We start from the raw sequence: 20,808 nt of genomic DNA, 5'->3' as shown, positions 1-20,808 counted from the left end.
GTTTTAATATATTTTAAATAGATTTGGATCGCAAAATTTCTTAAATATATAGTGTCAAAATATATTCGAAAGACTGCACTTAAACTCTCTTAAACGTTATCTGCTCTTGGCCAGTTTTCTAAGCTTCATCCTCTGACGAATCGTTCAACCAGAACTCCGTTGTACTAATTAAAATTTTTTTTCCACGTTTTCATAAACTCGATTTCTTTTTATTTCTTTTTAATTTGCACAAATTTACATATGTACATATGTATAAGCACACTATTTAGTTTGCTAGATTTGTAAACAATGCTTCTCGGCGGTGAAAAATATACTATTGTGAACAACCTAAACGAGCGAAATTCACAATAGCGCTATTCTTCATCGAATGAGCGCCTTAATACCAAATGAAAATTCGATCAGCACTTTCGATCACAGTCGAAGATCGAATGCAACTCATAATAGGGAACTATGTGTTTCTTTAATAAATAAGTTAAATTATATATTTTAATAGTGTTTAAAAAGTGAGAACAGGTGATTTAGTGAATCTTTGTCGGTGTAATTGCCCATAGAAAACAACGAAATTTAACAAAAGTTTTTTGTTCATAACTTTTAAATGGTTAATAATATTATCTCCCCCCCTCCGGATTGTTAATAGGGGGGCCGAAACGCGTCGTTTGGTACCCCTCCCGACTTTTCCGCACCTTTTTTAGGGGTTGTTACCCCAAACTAGAGAATTACCTTAAGTTCATTTATTCCATTCATTTGCGTGAAATTCATCAAAACATAGTGCGGAAAGTGCAAGTGTTGTTTGCAAATAACTCTTTAATTAATTAAAAATGTTAATTTCCGGTCTCGGATTGTTATTATTGGCGTTAAGACGCGTTGACTGATACCACTCTCGAAATTTTTCCGTCCATTTTGACCTACCTTCGCTAGAGTGCACTTTTACCCTTTTCAATGTTACTCTCTCGCACTGAGCGAATTTTTATTTTTTGACAGTTTTACTAGTCGGAGTCCGAGTAATACGGGATTGCACCTGCAAATCAAATGGCGGAGTTCAGCTGTCAAACTCCAAAATATGCAAAAGAATGAGAGACAAAAGAAGATAGGATATAACCCAGTAAGCATTAAAAATATACAAAGGTGTTCTCTGCAAAAGGTGTTCAGCTCCTTTTCTTCGCAAAACAGAAAGGAGAATTCTACTGCCTGAGGGTTATAATCCCTAAGTGCGGCCGAAGGCCGCCTACGCAGAAAGGTGTTCTATGCAAAAGGTGTTCGGCCCCTTTTCTTTGGCAACACAGAAAGGAGAATTCTACTGCCTGAGGGTTATAATCCCTAAGTGAGGCCGAAGGTCGCCTACGCAAAATTGTGTTCTCTGCAAAAGGTGTTCAGCCCCAATTCTTTGGCAGCACAGAAAGGAGAATTCTACTGCCTGAGGGTTATAATCCCTAAGTGCGGCCGAAGGCCGCCTACGTAGAAAGGTGTTCTCTGCAAAAGGTGTTCAGCCCCCCTTCTTTGGCAGCACAGAAAGGAGAATTCTACTTCCTGAGGGTTATAATCACTAAGTGCGGCCGAAGGCCGCCTACGCGGAAAGGAATTCTACGCAAAAATACATTTGTTAAAAAGAACATTTTTTTTTATAAAAACTTGTTTTTTTCTATTTTTAATTAACTTTTTTATTCTTTATTCAAAATCGCCCGATATCTAATTTGGCATAATTTCTTTTATTAAATAATCCCACGTTTTCTGTTAGTTGGGTCATATTCCACTTCAAACTGCTCAGTTTGCCTAAGAAAATTCTGTTTTTTTCCCTTTTTCAAACGGTTCCCTAGGGGCCTGTGGGAGGAGCCCAAGGGGGGAATACGCCTTTTTAGAATGCGGGGACTGTCCCCTTTCTAGTGGGGAGGGTTTGAGGGTCTCCGCCCCTCCGGCTCCGCCCCCACCCTAAAAACGATGTGAGCGCTACTAAACATTTCCCTTGCATACAAAATAAGAAAATAAAAAAATAACATGATGCTCTCGTGATTTTTATTATAAAATAAAAAGAACAATTTCAATGAAGTCTCATTTAACATTACATATTTTATATATTTATTTTTAATAAAAAAGGTGCAAACCACGTAAGTAAAAAAATTACCAAGCACTGATAATGATTTTTCGTTTGAAGTATTATTAAATTGGTATAAATGTGGGAAAGAAAATGCACCGATTTATTGTTTTAATATTATCAAAGTGGCAAGGCCTTTGAGAATGCTCACAATTTATGAAACTTCAAAAAATTTTATAATCCGTCAAAAGTTGTTTATTGAAACCACCTTCTTTTTTGTATCATGGAAAAGCACGATGCAATAATCGAGGCATGATACAAATTAAGAGTTTCAAACAAATCCAGTAATTTTTTTTACAGTTGGTCCGTTAAACCGTTCGCTTTGCCAAATTCATTCGCTTCGCAAGTGATAATACCGCCCTTAATTTTAGTAATAGTTTTTTTAATTCGATCGCCATATTGGATCCGCCATTTTGAATTAAAAAAAAATTGACTTCAGATTCGTAATCGGCGACCTCAAAAACTCCAGAGTGCGGGTTTCCAAACCAATCCAATAATTTTTTAAAAACATTAATCGCCACTTTGGATCCGCCATCTTGAATTTTGAAAAACTGACTTCAGATTCCTAATTAGCAAACCCTGAAACCCCCCTAATAACAAGTTCCAACCCTTGACAACGCGTATATCGTTCAGTATCAACGTTTCAATTTTATTAGTCTCTTTTCGAGCATATTTTCGGGCTTTAGGTTCACTCTAACTACCCAAGACAGGTTTGTAATTAGGAGAATGTTCGCCAATAATACCAGAGTAATTATATGCAAAAACCACATTTTTACCTAAATTTTAACATGTCAAGAAAATAAAAAATTGAGAACAGCGTTTTTATAAAAAAAAAATTTTCTTTTGAATAAAAAAAAAACACGTCTCTCTTTTTTTATCACAAATAATAATTTGCGGTAGCGTTTATGAATTTCCAAAAAAAAATTTTTTTGAACCGCTAATGTATATATATTTTTATTTTTCATAAAATCAAACAAAAAACAAAAACATTTGTAATTTCAATTTATAAATAACATTTTTTGTGCATAAGTATTTTGCAAAGTAAGTATAATAAATAGTAATTAATATGTTACATTTGTACCTGTACAAAGAGCATGTAAAACTACTACTGAAAAGTATCTATTTTTCAACAAGAATCTGTATAAATATACGTATAAGATGTTCAGGATTTGATTTTGAACTTAGGATCTTTAAAATATATACATATATACACATATAAAATGTTTAAAATTGCAAAAATTTTCAAACTAAATACATTTCCTACTAATAATAAACAGTATGGGCTCACATTTTCTTTATTTTAAACTTTTAATGTGTAATTTTACTCTTCGCGACAAATGTGGTATGTAAAAGTAAACAGGCAATGTTTAGTTTTATTACACGAAACTGGTTACCTCTCTTAATATGCGCAAATAAACAAAGTTTTTTAGAGTGTATTTAAAGTCTTTTCAGTAGGTTAGGTTAGGTTAAACGGGCAGCTCTGAAAAAAAAGAGTTCACTCGGAGGCCGGAGAGGCCCATTGTGATGCCCATGGGGGTTACCCCAAGCCTATCCCTGCATGTCTTCGAACCATTTTGATTTTCTGGCGAATCCTAGCAGTCCTTCCAGAGGAGCTTTCTCCAAGATATCCAGATTATCGAAGAAATGGTCCCCAAGAAACTTGAGGCGTTTTCCTCGAAGTGCTGGACACTCGCAAAGGAAGTGCTGGATGGATTCTAACTCCTCATCCCTGCAGCTTCTACAGAAATCATTATGCGGGGCTCCGAACCTGGAAGCCATGTGGCCAATGGTCCAGTGTCCCGTTAGTATTCCTGTGAGAAGCCTGACGTTTGACTTTGAAAGCCTTAATAGACTCCTTGTTCTTCGTTCTTCGAGCCGTGGCCAGAATGATCGCGATACCCTGCACGTGTGAAGGTTTACCCACCTACTGTTGGTAGCTGCCCTGGTCAGTCTCTCGACTTCTGAAGACAGAAATCGCTGGGGGGGTTTCACGATTTGGGTCGCTTCTCGAGCACCATTTCAGATCCCTTCCTAGCACAATCGTCCGCTTCCTCATTTCCCGGGACACCACAATGTCCCGGTACCCAGTAATTATTGATTATGTGTTGCTGTAGAGCTTGTAGGGATCTTCGGCATTCTTTAACGCATAACGAATTAGTCGTTGCCGACCCTAAGGCTTTGATAGCCGCCTGACTGTCAACAACGAAGGCAGGTTTAGATGGAGCTAAGTCAATCATGCCCACCAACCTTGCCGCCATATGGATTGCATATATCTCACCCTGAAAAACACTGCAGTGGTCTGGGAGTCTATACGACTCGCTCAGAGATAGCTCCTGAGAGAAGACCCCAGACCCTGTTCCCATATCCATTTTGGAGCCGTCCGTGAAGATGGGTATTTCGTGTCATCGCTGAGAGCAATATCAAATTCCCAGTCACTTCTGTCAGGAAAATGGATATCGATGTTTCGATTGAAGTCAATTTCCGTGACCTGATGGTCACAGCGGCTGTATTCCACCCCCTCTCTCCAGAGGATTGTGGCGTGACCTTTGCAAGTTGTTCGCAGCCTGTTAGACGCTCTGAGTCGTAGAGCGCTTTTAGCTGCGATACTTTTAACATATAGGTCTATAAGGGGAATTTCCAGCAGGGTCTCTAGAGATGCCTGGGGCCTTCAATAAATCGCCCCCGTTATGCATAAGCATGCTTGTCGTTGCACCTTTTGCAAGTTGAATAGATGGGATTTGGTGTCAACCGCCTGCCACCATACCAGCGCGACATAGGTGAGGATAGGTCTAACTACCGCTATATAAATCCAATGTATTATCTGCAGGTCGCAGACCCCAGTCTTTTCCAATAGTAGCTTTGCAGGAGTAGAGCGCGTTGACCGCCTTCTTTCTCCGCTCTTCGGTGTTCCTTTTCCAGGAAAGCTTAGAGTCGAGAATAACCCCCAAAAACTTTGCTTCCTTTGACAATTTGAGATTTGCTCCATTGAGGGACGGAGGTCGGAAATTGTCTATTTTATATCGCTAGGTGAAGAGAACAAGTTCGGTTTTAGTGGGATTGACCCCTAGGCCGTTTCTTTCTGCCCACCCTGACAGATCGTTAATTGCAGATTGTAGAATCTCGCTGACCGTGGAGAGGAATTTTTCCACGACCAGAATGACGTACGTCATCCGCGTAAGCAGCGACCTTAGCGGCTTTCGATGTACGGAGCAGGAATTCGTTTAGCACGAGGTTCCACAGTAGGGGAACCCTATCCCCTCGCCCTATAGATTGTCGTTAGCCAGGGGTTACCGTGGCGCTTGTTCGTTGTAGCATGGTTGGAAAGATCCCATCCGGTCCCGGAGGTTTGTAGGGTTAGAAGGATCTGATATCCCAAGCTACTTTGTCTGTAGTGATAATTTCGTCCACTGGACTGCCTTGCCCTGCGTCACCGCAGCCTGGGAAGTGGACGTCCATAAGGTGTTTGTTTCAAGGCTGCTTTCGGCGTGCCCTCCTCCTGGCTTTTTAAGAAAACCGGGAGGAGCCGGGTTTTTCGAGAGGCACCTTCTTAGTCGCGAGGCATGAGTAGTCGTTTCGAGGTCCTCGCAAAATTTGGACCACGAAACCTTCTTTGCTTTCTTTATCTCTTTCTTGAACGCATTGAAGTTGCGACGATATTCGTCTCAGTCCTCCGCGTTCTTAGTGAACTTTGCTTTATTGAAAGCTTTACTAGCTGCTATCCTGAGCCGCCTTAAATCGGCCGTTCACCACCTTGGGTGTCGCTTAGAAGGTTTGCTCTCGGGATAGGTTGTTATGTAACATTCGTTTAGACTTCGTTAGACAGAGAACCGCTCCCTCCAGTTGGTCCGCTGAAATTGGCTCCACCGTGTACGGTGGACTCGCTCCAGACACCAACTGGCTGAATTTGTTCCAGTTTGTTTTGGATTTAGATAAGGTTTTAGTGTCGGTCTGCTTAGGTTAATGGAGAATACGATGCGACAATGATCAGAAAAAGAGCATTTTGTCGAGACGTGCCAGCCGTCAACACTAACATTGTTCGAGTTAGTTACAAGAGTTATATGTATAACCTCCTCCCTTATTCTGTTGTAGAAAGTGGGGTGATTACCCTTGTTACAGATAGTAAGTTTTGTGGATAATAAGTAACTAAAGAGTGACTCACCTCTATCGTTGATGTTCGAGCTGTTCCACGCCGTGTGGTGAGCGTTGGCGTCACAGCCAGCCACCATATTTAACCTTCGTTGCTCCGCCCAGGCGGTGAGTTTCCTGAAGGATATTGACGGGGGATCGGGTACATCGTATGGCATGTATAAAGATACGAGGATGAGGTCGGGTGCTCCCCTCTGCTCCAACATTGCCACTGTCATGTCCGAATCGCTAAATTCGGGAAGAAAGAGAATATTAGTGCTTTTCTTAACCAGAATACAGCTTCTAATTTTACCTTCGATCTGTGGGGTGAGACGTAGAAAGTCGCTAGTGGATAGACCCGTGACCCTCACCACCACTAGCCCGGGTTCTTGTATTAGGGCCACGTCCACATCGTCCTCACCCATGAAGAGCAGCAGATCCTCCGATGCTGCCCTGCAGTGATGCAGATTAATCTGCACCACGTTTAGGCTTTTAGGATTCTCTTTCAGCATCGGGGATGATCACCCTAAGGTGACCGATGCCATATCTTATTTGGCCGGCTTTGTGACGGAGGATCTGCAAGGATTGTGGACCGATCTTGATCCAAAGGTCCTTGCCGTAACCCTTGTCGCGAGCGCGGCCTCGGACAATCGTCCAGTCGTCAGGGATGACATCCACGTTCTTACATTTGATTAGGGCTAGTGAGGTCTCGTCCTCCACGAGGGGGGGCGGGATCCACACTCGCACTGTCGTACGGGATGGCACCTCTGAGAGCGGAACAACTAGTCGTGCGTTGGCCCAAAGTTCATCTTGGTTGCGGACGCAGTTTGTTAGGAAGTCTAACGACTCCTTTGACTCCCTTTTGCCACTTGGCTCCAGCAAACATAGCAATGTTGTTGTTTTTGGTACGCTGGATTTCGCCAAGTTCCAGGAGCAACCATTTTTCCGTCGGAATCTTTCCTTCCGGGTGAATCCGGTCTATGGTGCTGATACCTAGAGCTCTGGTGCTGAGCATAAGGTCGATGAAGTTTTCACCCGCTTCTGCTCAGGCTGTGTCTTCTTGTCGCCAGACAGTTGTCTCTTTGGAGTGCGTGTAACCGGTCCCTTACCACCGGAGGCAATAGCAGCTGCCGACGTCGAGGCCTTCTCCCCGTCCAGCCGTGGGAACACTGGCCTCGCGGTCTTCGGCACCTTGGGCGTCAGTGATTGCGACGGCTTGTTGTTTCCAACAGCGGACAGGGGAGCAGCTTTCTTCGTCGGCAGACTGCTACCGGCCTCAGAGGGGGGTTTGGTTACAGCGTCCCTTTTTTCGGAGTTGGTGGCTTTTCCAGAGACCGCGGCCACACTTCCGGAAGCATTCGAGACTTTCTCCTCGCGGAGTCGCTCATACTTCCGGACAATGTAGGCATGCTTCTTTTGAAGAGCCTTGTCCCTTGGCGTTAGAGTGGCGGGGTCGCGATCTCGCAGTTTCGCGATGAATCGACGAGAGCTTTTGTACCCCACCTTTCTCTTCCGCTCTTTGTCCTTCTCCTTGTCGTGCTTGGCATTGCCTTGAGGCTCCTTAGTTCGGTTGCAGCTGGTCTCTCAGAATCATCAGACCCCAGACTGAGCTGGCTCAGTGCGAGGGAATCCGCCCCGTCGCGATCCTCCTCATCTAGTGTGAGTGGATTTGAAGATCCTGGGAGCCCGACTCGTCACTTTCGGATTGGCACCTCTGTTGCCTTGCCAATGTTTTTGCCTCAGTAGCTCGCCTATCATCCAAGCCCGGGGCAGACACCTGGATGATAGGGTCAACAGTAGAATTTCGATCGCTGGTGCCTGTGGTCACCACTCCAACGATAGAGTCTCCGGGGATACTCCTCCTTTGCCGGATACTGAGGTCCGGGCTGAGTAGAAATTCCGGGGGGGGGTTGCATTTTATACCTACTGCCAGGTGAAGGTTGTCCTGCCGCCCACTATGGGTCAGACGCAGACCAGGGAGCCGCCCCACTGGGGAACAGACGCTTCTGGATTTGTCGGTGCGTTTTCAAACGCGAAGATTGGGGTCCCGTACGTAGTGGTCCACTCGTCATCACGTTCTGGTCGTCCTGAGCGTTAGTCGATGCACGTCACGTACAGTCCGGGTCCAGTCCTCACTACGGGAGCTCAGCCTTGAGCGAGGATATACCGCCTCGCACCGGTCGAAAGAGCCTCGTTAGCGATAACAGGGACCACCACGCCTTGACGGGCAGTGGGTGAGGTTGTCGTTTGGGAAGGATAGGTTATAGATTCACTTCACTCCCCCATTAGATCCCCAAGTCTTTTCAGTAAAATTCATACAAATTTCCTTAATTAAATCAAATTTAGTGTTTTTAAGAGACCCCCTTATTCTAGAACCCGAATTTTCGTAATTCGTAATTCGTAGCTACGCTACGAAAAACGAAAAATCCACATGCTGCAACCCTTGCGGAAACATGTGCAGCATTGCCAGCTAACAGTTGTTTTTCGAAGATAGCTGAATGAAGGAAAACAAAGTGGAAAGGAATTAAAAAAACACTCATCATGTGCTTGTTTATTATAAAATTGGTTCATTCCCTTTTGATCAGCGAGCACAGTATAGACAGTAACCAACCTTTTTGGGTTGTTGTTGTAGTAGTCGTTGTTTTTGTAGTTATATTCACTCCTGAGGAAGGCACGGGGTTGTGTGCTGCTATTCAATGGCCTTCCTCAGACTTTTTCTTAGATTTCAGGGTTGTGTGCTGCTTATTATTAGATAAATAAATTTAAGCATTTGACAAATCGTGATTTTATTAAAAGAAAATTATAAATGGTGTTGAAAAACCAAACAAACGCTCGTGCGAAAGCTCTATTTTTGTGTGTTGTTAAAATTTATACATGGCGTATTGATGGTAATACAAGCAATGTATTCTTTTGTGGATTTTATGTTACTTGAGAATTTAGACAACGTGCGAGCTGCCAGGTTCTGTTATCAATATAATTAATGCAAACTTTTCCGCGTGGTTGCCTTTCAATAAATAGAATAAACAAATATTCGCAAATAAATTGGATTTAATTTATAACTGACAACTAACGTACGCTTTTTGTTCTTTTCTCCATTTTGATTTTGACTCTTTATTACCGCCAACAAATTTGTGTGTATACATATTTACAAGCTGTCAAAATTTTGCGTTGTCCCACGAGCTAGGTAAAACTTCACAACGAGAAATCTCAAAATTTTTGTTTGGTCTATCCAAATTTTCTCTTTTTTTATCAGTTGGCAAAGGCACTCAGTGGCAGCGCTCCGAGCGTTGAGATAGTAATTTCATGTCAATTAGTAGAAAAGTTCCATGTTGAAAAAAATTTTACATTTCTGCTTATTATTTTATATTATTTTATTATATTTTATTATTTATTTATTTATGCTGTGCCAATTCGTAACTTTTTACTGCTGGAAATTTTTGACAGTTGCTCTGGTTCAAAAGAAGTTGAGCAATTAAAATCAGAAATTATACAAAAAAGACTTGTCTTTACTGACTTTTATTCTTCTAGAACTAAAAGCCATGCATTTATTAGACGCCTTAGTAATAAAATTAGAACAAAAAAAATTCTTCAAACCCGTCAGGCCGGGTTGAAAATTTTCATTTACCTCATAGTTAACAAAAATTTACAATCCGTAGTTTTTTTCATATCTATTTGCAAATGCCGTTTGCACAAAAAAGGTTATGAAATGCGTTTTATTTAAATCGTTTAGAAAATGAGTCATTTATGTATTCCATTTTATGTGGAATTATTCAATAAATTTCGTTTTACACTATACTTTTTGAAACTGCTTGGAGTCAATTATTTTTTGTTTCTTAAAAGCAACCCTGCGTGCTTGGAAAGCGTGTGCAGCGTTGCCAGGTTGACGTTTTCAACGTCATTTGGACGTTTTTTGTATGTTGTTGACGTTCGGACGTTTTTTGTGCAAAAAATGACGTTTTTTAACTTCTCACTTTTAACTGATTTTGAATTATTTTTTTAATAAATCTTTACAAGCTTTGTTTTTTTTCGCAGCAGCTTCTTCAAAAGGTATTTATCCTTTGAACGCAAATGACTTAAATACGATGCAAACCAAGCGTGCGCCAAGTTTTTTTGGATTCTTGGGTTAAGGATCCCGCGTTCAAAGGCTGGTTTTGTAAACACTTGAGGTTACGAGGCTTATTGCAATGTTTGCAATTGGTAGGGATGCAAATTTTGGGGAGTAACATCGATACATCGATGTTTCGATGCATCGGACAAATGAACATCGATGCTAAAATACATCGCCACAAAATCATCGATATATCGATGGGTTTCGATGTTTCCAAATTTGTTAGGTTGTAGTCACATTGAAAGGAAAATTTAATACTTTTCAATTCATACTCTTTGTAATTCAATTAGAAAAATACTTACATATGGATGTATTTCCCTGTATTTCTTTAATATTCCTCTGCCCTTCCTATAAATATAATAAAAATGCATGCCGTCGTAAGTTCGCCGAGCCTAAAGTTCCAAGCCCCAAATTCGTTGATATTTCAACGGGAACCCGGTCCCTTTTAATGATTATGTACGCATTTTTAATATCGAAAGATAAGAGTATACACGGAATTTCTGAATTTTCCCCAAAAGAATAAGTAATAAAATTCATGGGCAGTCAAAAAATTTTAGGAGCATAATGGGTAAGTTGAATTCACTAAATCATCACACTAAAGTCGATGTTAAAACATCGCTGAAACTGGCATCGATGTATCGTCAATTTAGCGATTTTAGGAAATTGTAAACATCGATGGCAAACATCGAATTTTGAACCGATATTATCGATGTTTCAAAAATATCGATGCATCGTTTGCATCCCTAGTTAATTGGACATTAAAAGCCAAATCAGGAAGAGCTCATCTATTGCAAAACGCACGTCCGCAAAAGCACCAAAAAAGCTGGGAACAAATGCACAAAACCTACAATTCTCGAATTAAAAAAAAAAATACGGTCGATAGAGACCATTGAGGTGAACATAACGATATATATATTTTTTTTTGGTAAACAACAATTATTAAAGGTAAAAATTCAAATTAAGCATTTTTTAAATTAATATTTCTCGAAAACCTATTCAAGGATTTGGAAAATTTTGATAGAGAATCTAATCCTCATTAATTTGATATACGTATTTATACATATATTTACCTTTTATAGTTTTCACAAAAATCGAATTAATGTGGAAGAAAGTATACAGTGTTTTTGTGTATAAACCTCTTTTTGCGTAGGCGGCGTTCGGCCGCCCTTATGGATTGTAACCCTCACTAAGTATAATTCTCCTTTCTGTATTGCCATAAAAAGAAGGCGAAGTATTTCTGCGCAGAACTTCTTTCTGAATAGGCGGCCTTCGGCCGCACTTAGGAATTATAACCCTCACAAAGTAGACTTCTCTTTCTGTGTTGCGAACAAAAGGCGCTGAACACCTTTTGCAGAGAACACCTTTCTGCGTAGGCGGCCTTCGGCCGCGCTTATAGATTACAACTCTCACAAAGTAGAATTCTCTTTCTGTGTTGCGAAGAGAAGGCGCTGAACACCTTTTTTTATATATATATGTATATCAAATTAAATTCTCTATCAAATGACATAAAAAGTTTCCAAATCCTTGAAAGGTTTTCGAGAAATATTAATTTAAAAAAATGCTTAATTTAAACTTTGACCTTTAATAATTGTTGTAGTTGTTGTTTCCCAAAAAATATATATATATCGTTACGCTCACCTCAATGATCTCCATCGATCCCAATATGAATTTTTTTAATTTGAGAATTGTAGGTATTCTACATTTATGCCAAAAGCTGTAGCAGCATAAAAAGTTAGAAAAAAGTAGGCGACTTTTTTAAGACTTCATTGAAAATGCAATGAACGCAAAAAAGGCTGAAATGTTGCTATGTTCCTTCTTATCAGAACGTAGTTTAGCATTTTCATCAACCGACCACCTAACCAAATGTCTACAAGAGAAAAAAAATATTAAAAATCAACGCGATTCTTTAGCAATTTAAAACTTGGACATTATTACCCTGGAAAATACTGGGCTATCAAACTGCATACTCAAAAAAAATTCTTAAAAATCTGAATAAAAAGTTGAAAATCCAGCTGAAACTTTGCAGATTTTTTATAATTTTTGCACAAAGCTTGTTATATAATGAGCTAGGCTTTTATGGAAAAATAATAAACATTAAATAAACAAAAGAAAAACAGCCACAATCGATCAAAATATTGATGACTTAATCAGGTGATCACAAGTGTAGATATGTATACAATTTTGTTTATAGGTGCAATCCCGTATTCCTCGGACTAGTAAAACTGTCAAAAAATAAAAATTCGCTCAGAGCGAGATAGTAATATTGAAAAGTACGGGATCGCTTTCTAGTAAAAAATGGTAACTTATGTCAACTTCAACATAACCTCCAAATTTTGGTTGTAAATTTTTGCTTATTTTGTATGTAAACACACTCAGCTCACACATGTAAATAACCAAAAACACTTTCAAATTCATTAGAATCCACTTAAACAAGTAATTAAATACTTTTCAACATGAATTAGCAGAGTGCACTTTTCTTTTGTTTACAATTTGGTTGCCAAACACACTACAGCTGATCGTTTGACACATTTACCAGAATTTACCAGCAAAAAATTCTCGGACTAAAACTGGTAACTTCTGACAGAGAGAGAACCGTATTTACTCTCTTTTTTGTCCTCTCAATAGTCAGAGAACCGAGTACGGGATCGATTTCCAGTAAAATCTGACTGATTCTGACTATTTCTGACTAGTCCGGACTCGTACGGGATCGCAACTTATATTAACGATCTCAAACCAGGTTACAATGAATTTTAAATGTGCTCTGTCGAAATGACATTTTAATATACCTTACATATATACTTGTGTACAATAAAAATTTAATAAGAACAATTCTGTGTGCATACATTTGAAAAAGACGTTTTTGGGTAGGAAATGACGTTTTTTCAGACCGAGAGGGACGTTTTCTCATGCCGAAGACCTGGCAACACTGGGCGTGTGTACCATTATTTCATCCCTAGTATATTCATCCCCGAGGAAGGCAGTCGCCAAATTCACCGAAGGTTGTTTACTTGTTATATTGTGTCAGCGAGTGACGGTGGACGTGTTTTGGCGTTGCGTTCCCTAACTCGCAGGAAGTTGCAAGAATTTACAGGAATTTACCAGCGTTCCCGTACTCGGTTCTTAGGCTTCTTTTGCTTTTTGACAGTTTTACAGGTTTTAACCCAGAAAAGTTGGGGAAAGCAACTGATTATTTTGAGGATTAACTTTTTTCTGCGCACTTGCACATTTGAATGTGCTGTACCTAAAAATTTTTTTGAAGTAAACTTTAAAGCAAATACTACAGCAAATTTTATTTGCTCGCTTGTTTCTCCGTTTGATTTTAAAGAACACCTTCCCTGTCGTGATAAGGATAGCAGGTGAGTGGTTTTGCAAGTTTAATTATAAGTTGTGACATATTTTGGTGAACTATTCCTGTGCGTTGGTTTTAACTAAAAGAAAGCCTGCCGCGTACGGCAGCAAAAAACACTAAAGCCGCAATGGCGTCGTTGTCGTCGAGGGCGTCATCGGCTGACGAGTTCGAAGCCTTTGCGGGTGCCAATTTGGCCACGGGCAAACGACTTAGAAAGAGTGCGGAACCCCATGTAATTAAAAAAATGCTACAATCTCAAGAGCTGTGCAAATTCAACTTTGACTCAGGTGTAATCAGTGAGGTTAGGGACGAAAAATCTAGCGAATTAAGTGAAACGAGTGAAGATGTGCAATTAGATAACCCCTGCAAAAAATTGTACGACTAATATCTAAAGAGAGTATTCCGAGATTACTCTCAGTCGGATACGATTGGGCATTAATTAGTCGCAACTAGTCTCATACGGGTGATAATGGAGGTCAATTAGTCTCGACTCATCCCTTATGGGTATAATTGCAGATCATTTAGTCCCCAACTCATCTCTAACGGGTACTGTTAACGATTTAATGATATGTACGCACTTAGTCAATGAAATTTCATGTGCGGCGTTGGCACACGGAGAGAGTATTCGTCTAACCAAACTGAACAACCCGGTTCTAATCTCAGCTGGCGCAAATTTTTATTTTTATTTTTTCAAAGTGACTAGTCGCTTTTTGTACCCTTTTGGGTATAAAGGTGAACAATTAGTCTCTTCATAGGACATGCTCGAACAAAAGCGAACATTCATTCCATATAAAGAGATCAAAAGTGGTATTAGTCGCATGTTCCTTTGCCATTGCTCGCGGAGTCATCCCGGATTAGTCCCATTTTTTGCAGGGACGGGACAGGTACGAATACCGATAGCCCGCTATTGGAGTTGACTAACGGACCGCATGTATGCACACTGGTGGCGAACAGCGTTAGCACCAATGCTAACAATGACACAATATTGTACCCAGCAAACTTTTCTGGTGTGTGTCTTGTACTAGTAGACTCTTCACAATGTAGTGACATGAATAATGATAGGATCACTAACGGCTTAATAAAATCAAAGTTTTCAGGATCAAAGACATTGATTTAATTTATGCCATTGGCAAAAGCCTCTATAAAATAACCTTCAAAAATGCAGCGTCAGCTAACAACTTTGTACTTAATGACAAAGTCAAATCTCTGGGCTTAAGAGCTTTTGTACCCAAGACTGCATTTGAGACGTACGGAGTAGTGAGGGGTATTCCGACTTGGTATCAGGAGGCAGAGATAAAGGCTAATGCCATCTCTACCGTCCCCATCGCCACAGTCAGGCGCTTCCCGCGCAAAAACCAGGACAGTGACTCATACACTCCAACAACGACCATGAAAATGGGCTTCTCGGGAAAAGAAATCCCAAAATTCATAATCTTCGATTATACCAAATTATATATTGACTTTTACGTTCCCCCGCTTAGGCAATGTCTCAACTGTGGCAGGACGGGTCATACACAATATGCCTGCAAATCTAAGAAACGTTGCATTAAGTGTGGTCTCACCACATGTGACGAAAATTCTTGCAAAAAAAGTGCATTTTATGCGGCAGCTTAGACCATGTCCCCACAGATAAGCTCACTTGCGCGGCTTGGGGAAAAGGAGCGCACCATTAACCATAATAGAACCGTTAAAAACATATCAAGACGCGAAACAATCAAAACTTACTTTGCGGCCAGTGAAAATCGCTTCGAACTTCTTGAAGTGGAGGATTCAGACTTTCCGCCACTCCCGTCTGGAAACGAAAACAACCAAAACAGAGACATTAATGTTACCAGAAAACTTACTAGGTACAAGTATAGCTCTGTGGCACGCAGCCGCAGTCCCAGAAAGTACAAAGCAGCTCCAATGCAGCCTGCCACTAGGGAAAGTAGGGTAAGACACCCAGAGATTCTGTGCTAGAAAAGCCAGAATACTTGAAAGGACGGGTAACTGAATTGGAAAAACTCTTGTCTGAATTGTTCAAGTTAATTAACAGTGCATGTGCCAATGAGCACATGCAAGGAGTCCTAGGGAAGGTTCTAGCCCTAAAGCAACAATTTGAGCGTAATTCGATACAAAACGAGGTTGACATGATCAGTATGGGTACAGACATCCCCCTCAAATATAACATATGAAAATTTGCCAATATAACTGTCAATCACTAAAAGCTAACATCAACAACTTTGAATACTATCTAAATCATTATAACAGTGACATAGCATGTCTCAGTGAAATATTCACCTCCAGTGAGCAACAACACAGAAACATTATCAACTACAACATAGAAAAAAACCGAGAAGATGGATATGGCGGCGTCGCCATAGTCCTTAAAAAACAGATTACATTTCAAAAATTAAATTTCTTATCTAACTTTGACATACTGATCATCAAAACCAAAAACCTTAATCCAAACTTAATTATCTGTGAAGTTTACTTTCCTCAGAACATCCTAATAAATGACTTTAAGAGCGAAATTCAGAGACTCCTTACATATCTTGACCAGTTTAGCAATGTCCTTATTCTAGGAGATTTCAACGCTAGGGCGAGAGCATGGGGTGACCACATCCAATCTTGTCGGGGAAATACCCTACATAAAATTATTTTAGAACATAATTTCTGGCATTTAAATGATGGTTCGTCGACATTCAAAAATGACATGCTGGCTCCTAATGGGTCAGTGCTTGACTTGTCAATTGCAAATAGTAACATTCAATTTGTCTGGAAGGTCGACCCAATCAGGCTAGGAGGAAGTCACCATTTCCCCATTCTCATTGAATCCACTGCGGTCATGCATCAGGGACGCAGGTTCCTATCCCAAAAGAAGCTATTTGCCAATCTACAACTAACCAATTTTGATCCAATCTTTACTGACATACATAATCAGTTCCGAACAGAAATTGAGGCTGCCACATATACGCTCAGTGCCAACAGATCCCCGAAAGCTTGGTGGGATGAGTCTTTTGACAAGGCCTTCCGCTTTCTCAAAATTGCGTCTAAAAAGGGCAAAGCTGTACCATCACCTGAAAATTTTGAAGAACTGATCAAGCTCTAAGCAGAGTGGAAAGTCAAAGTTAAAATAGCAAAAAAGAAAAGCTTTGAAAATAAGATAGATGAACTGAACGTTGCTCCCTCAACCAGAAATGCATGGAATTCGTGAAAGCTTTGAGAGGCGTCTTTAAAAACACAAACAACTCACAGTGGTCTAGCGACAACGACAAGAACTTCTTAGCCCTACTCAAAAGCCAAGTTCCCTCTCACAGCTCCCATCTACCAATTGATAAAGAACTAACTCCCGCCCACGCCCTAGCAATCACCTTTGACGAGCTGCACAAGAACATACACTCCAAAAATAATAGTTCAGCCGGAGGGGTAGACCTAGTTACATGTAAAATGTTAAAAGCTCTACCAGATGTCTCACTTAACAACTTGCGTACTGCATTAAACGATGTCTTCCTGACAAACCAAATCCCAAAAGAGTGGCGCACCATTAAAGTAGTACCCATCCCTAAAAAAGATAAAGACCTTAGTGATTTCAGCAATTTTCGACCGATAGCCCTCATCTCAGTCTTTCTTAATTGTATCAACCTTTGCATAAAGGACAGAATATCCAACTACCTTGAGGAAAATGACATAATTCCCAAACGATCCTTTGCGTACAGACCGCATAAGTCAGCCACAATCTGCGTCAATTATTTATTACATGAAGCCGCTGTCCTTAAGCGACAAGGCAAAAAAGTAATCATATGTTCCTCAGACATCAGTAATGCGTACAACTGTGTTAATATCAGTAAGCTTAGAGACATCATGGTCCAAACAGATATCCACAACGCATACACTGAATGGATTACCAACTTCCTTTCATTTAGAAAACTGCAACTTGGTAGAGAAACCATATAAATCCATGATGGTCTTCCTCAAGGTAGTTGCCTATCACCATGTCTTTTCAATCTATACACCAAGAACCTTCACAGTATTCAGGACTCAAACACTAAAATATACCAGTATGCGGATGATTTTCTGATCATGTCATTCCACGACAGTCTTGAGCAGGCAACAGCGAATTTATGTCACAAACTAAATGACTTCGCCTCCAAATGTTCACTCTCAATCTGTCCTTCAACGCGGACAAAACCAAGTTGATGCTTTTAGGCAGAGGCAAGCGCACGATAATAAGCGTTCAATGTCATAACTGCACAATTGACAGGTACACACCATCAAGTTTCTTGAAAGGCACATTAGTGCTTCATTGTCTGTTCAAGAGCATTATACCGACACAATCCGAAAATCGTATAGAAACGCCAATCTTTTCAAATGCATCACTACAATCAAAGCTGGACTACATCCCCAAGTCGCACTCAACTGTTATAAATCTGTTGTCAGGAGTAAAATTGAATACTGTAGGTAATCCACATCGAACTGTTCGAAATCTGTCAATAAAAAAATTCAAACTTTCCAAAATAGTTTCTTAAGGAGGAGTCTGGGTCTCACACCAGCCACTCCAATCCCTCTTATCTATGCCCTTGCGAATGAACTATCCCGGCTGAAAGGGCTAAGTGGCTCACTGCCAAAGAACTAATTAATAATCTTTCCTCCGATAATTCCTTTAGAGAGCTCATATACAACTCGCCCAACGTTGATTCCAGCTACAGTGCTATATTTAACGAATTTAAGCATATTTTTGACGACCTATACATCGTTGGTGAATCAGCTCAGGCACCGAATCTACATGTAATAACTAAGACGCTGAATGACAAAAAGACCAACCTAGCAAGTGAGGTCATCCAAGCCACGTACACAGCTATTTTAAATGACTATAAGAAATCTAACTTTTGCATTTTTTACACCGATGCCTATGTTGGACCTTTGTCCACAGGGTGCGGTGTCTATAACTATACGGACAAACGTGAGTACACTTTTAAAATAAACTTCTGCGCGTCTTCAACCTATGGCGAATCAACAGCCATTGTTAAAGCTCTTCGAATTGCCAACGAAACCGACTATAACAAGATACTAATATTTACAGACAGTCTATCCGTTTGCAAACTTCTAGCCAAAGACAAGACCAAAAACCATCTGATTGCTGAATGCCACAAACTAATTCAAGAAGCGGACTTTTCCAACGTGACGATCATTTGGACCCCTAGTCATGTCGGGATCTCGGGTAACGAGATCGCCGACTCTTTAGCAAAAACAGCCGTTAACTGTGATAACACTCTAGAATCTAAGCTTACGATCGAAGAGGCGTTAACAAGCATACGCAACTCCATTCACAACAAATGGTATGAAGAATTTCTCGCCTTCTCCAATAACAAGCACAATATCTTTGCACAGATCTGCAAGAAGACCGGTTGTTTAGAAATGCATTGACCGTTTGTCAACGCAAACTATATGATGCGTTTTGCAATGATCTTCTCAAGAACTTTTCTCAGGCACGGAAGAAGGGATATAGGTCTGTAACCGGAAGTGTTAGAGGTAGATTGATTCAGCTTAGGAATCGGAAGGACCACTGCATTTTTCCATGTGTGTGGTAATGAACTCTGGTCTAAAATGTTGTTGTACAAATCTAGCCGTCTGGTTTTAACTTTCTGTGGTAAATTTTTAAGCACTGTGTACGATATTCGGTCTCTGCCATTTATTTTTCCTGACATGGCCTTGATAGTTAAATCGTAACAATTTCAGTGATGGGACATTCGATTTGTTTTGCTGCCAATGCTGGTTAGTTTTTTCACAATATTCAAAATGTTTTCCATCATAAATCTTTTTCGCTAATTTTAATTTAAAATATAGGTCATTCTATACCAAAAACCATATAAATCATTCTTGCAAACTTTGTACAATATTCATAAAAATGAATAAAACTTAAAAAAAATTTCATCAAAATTTAAAACTTTTTATTCAGAATTTTTAGATAGAAATAGATTTTGTTCATGCCTTATATGGAAACAAATGCGCAACACCCTCGACAAAAAAATATTCTAAAAAATCAGCGGTAATTTTTAACTACTTGAAACGTGCACTTTATGATACTAAAATTGAGCGAGCTACAAAACAGCGTACTGACAATTTTTCTAAAAATTCTGAATAAATAGTTGAAATTTTGATGAGAATTTTTTTAAGTTTGATTAATTTTTATGAATTTTGTACAAAGTTTGCAAGAATCATTTATGTGGTTGCTGTTATAGAATGAGCTATATTTAAAATAAAAATTAACGAAAAAGATTTATGATGGAAAACATTTTGAATATTGTGAAAGAAATAAATTAACTAATATTGGTTGTTTGGCACAAACACAGGCTTGCAGAAGTTAAGATTAATGTATGATCTGAAAATGAATTGTTGAAGTTAATCAGCAATCTCTACTTAAAAAGGTCATCTGAAAGGGGGGTGGGGGGTGAAATAACACAAACGGCAATAACGCAAAATTTACTTTATTTCACTTTTAAATGGGAAATAATACCAAAATCTGAGTTTTGCTTTATTTCCAACAAAGGTTGGAAATAAAACAAATTTTGCCTTATTTCCCATTGCTTATTTATACTATTTGTAAAAAAAAAACAGTTTACTGACAGAAGGAAAAAGAACTTTGTTTATTCCAAAAATACAATTAAACCAAGGCACATTGAATAGGTAATATCAGCTGATTTGATTTTTTTCAAATTATTTGTTTTCGAAAATGTCAAATATTTTACATTTCTTCTCACAAAAATTCTAAATTGTTAAAATCTATTTGCATGTGAAACATTTTCCATACAAAACCAGCGATCAAATAGAAGCTTTTGGAAAGCTCGCCCAACTCAGCAGCACAACCGCTGATTACTGGGCCTGGCACAGGATGGATCAATGCTTCGAGAAGCGAACCAATTTACTAAGAAAGAAAGTTGCAACAATTTTCATTTTTTTCAATTTAAATTTTTTACCTTTTTCGTATTTCGGATGGCACGCTTTGATATAGAAGAAAAAAATCAGAACAGTTTTTGGCACCTTCGATACCAGAAGCAACAACAAAATACAGGCAAATGTTGTTTTTGCTCAAATGCTCTGAACCTGTTTGATAGGCCTTAAATTAAACAAAAAATGTGATATAATTCATATGAAGAA

At 39.6% G+C, this 20,808-nt stretch overlaps 1 protein-coding gene across 1 annotated transcript in view; it reads left to right on the top strand.

Annotated features, from left to right (window-relative positions):
* The window catches only part of Datp (purine phosphoribosyltransferase family protein Apf), a 36,756-nt gene that overhangs the window by 5,190 nt on the left and 10,758 nt on the right, over positions 1-20,808 (top strand). The gene's annotated exons all lie outside the window — the stretch shown is intronic.

Source organism: Rhagoletis zephyria, unplaced genomic scaffold, assembly GCF_001687245.7.
Source record: "Rhagoletis zephyria isolate East Lansing unplaced genomic scaffold, Rhagoletis_zephyria_1.1 Rzeph_scaffold_01145, whole genome shotgun sequence".
Lineage (NCBI taxonomy): Eukaryota > Metazoa > Arthropoda > Insecta > Diptera > Tephritidae > Rhagoletis > Rhagoletis zephyria.
Note: the sequence above shows the minus strand (reverse complement) of the source record. Positions and strands in the feature narration are given on the sequence as shown.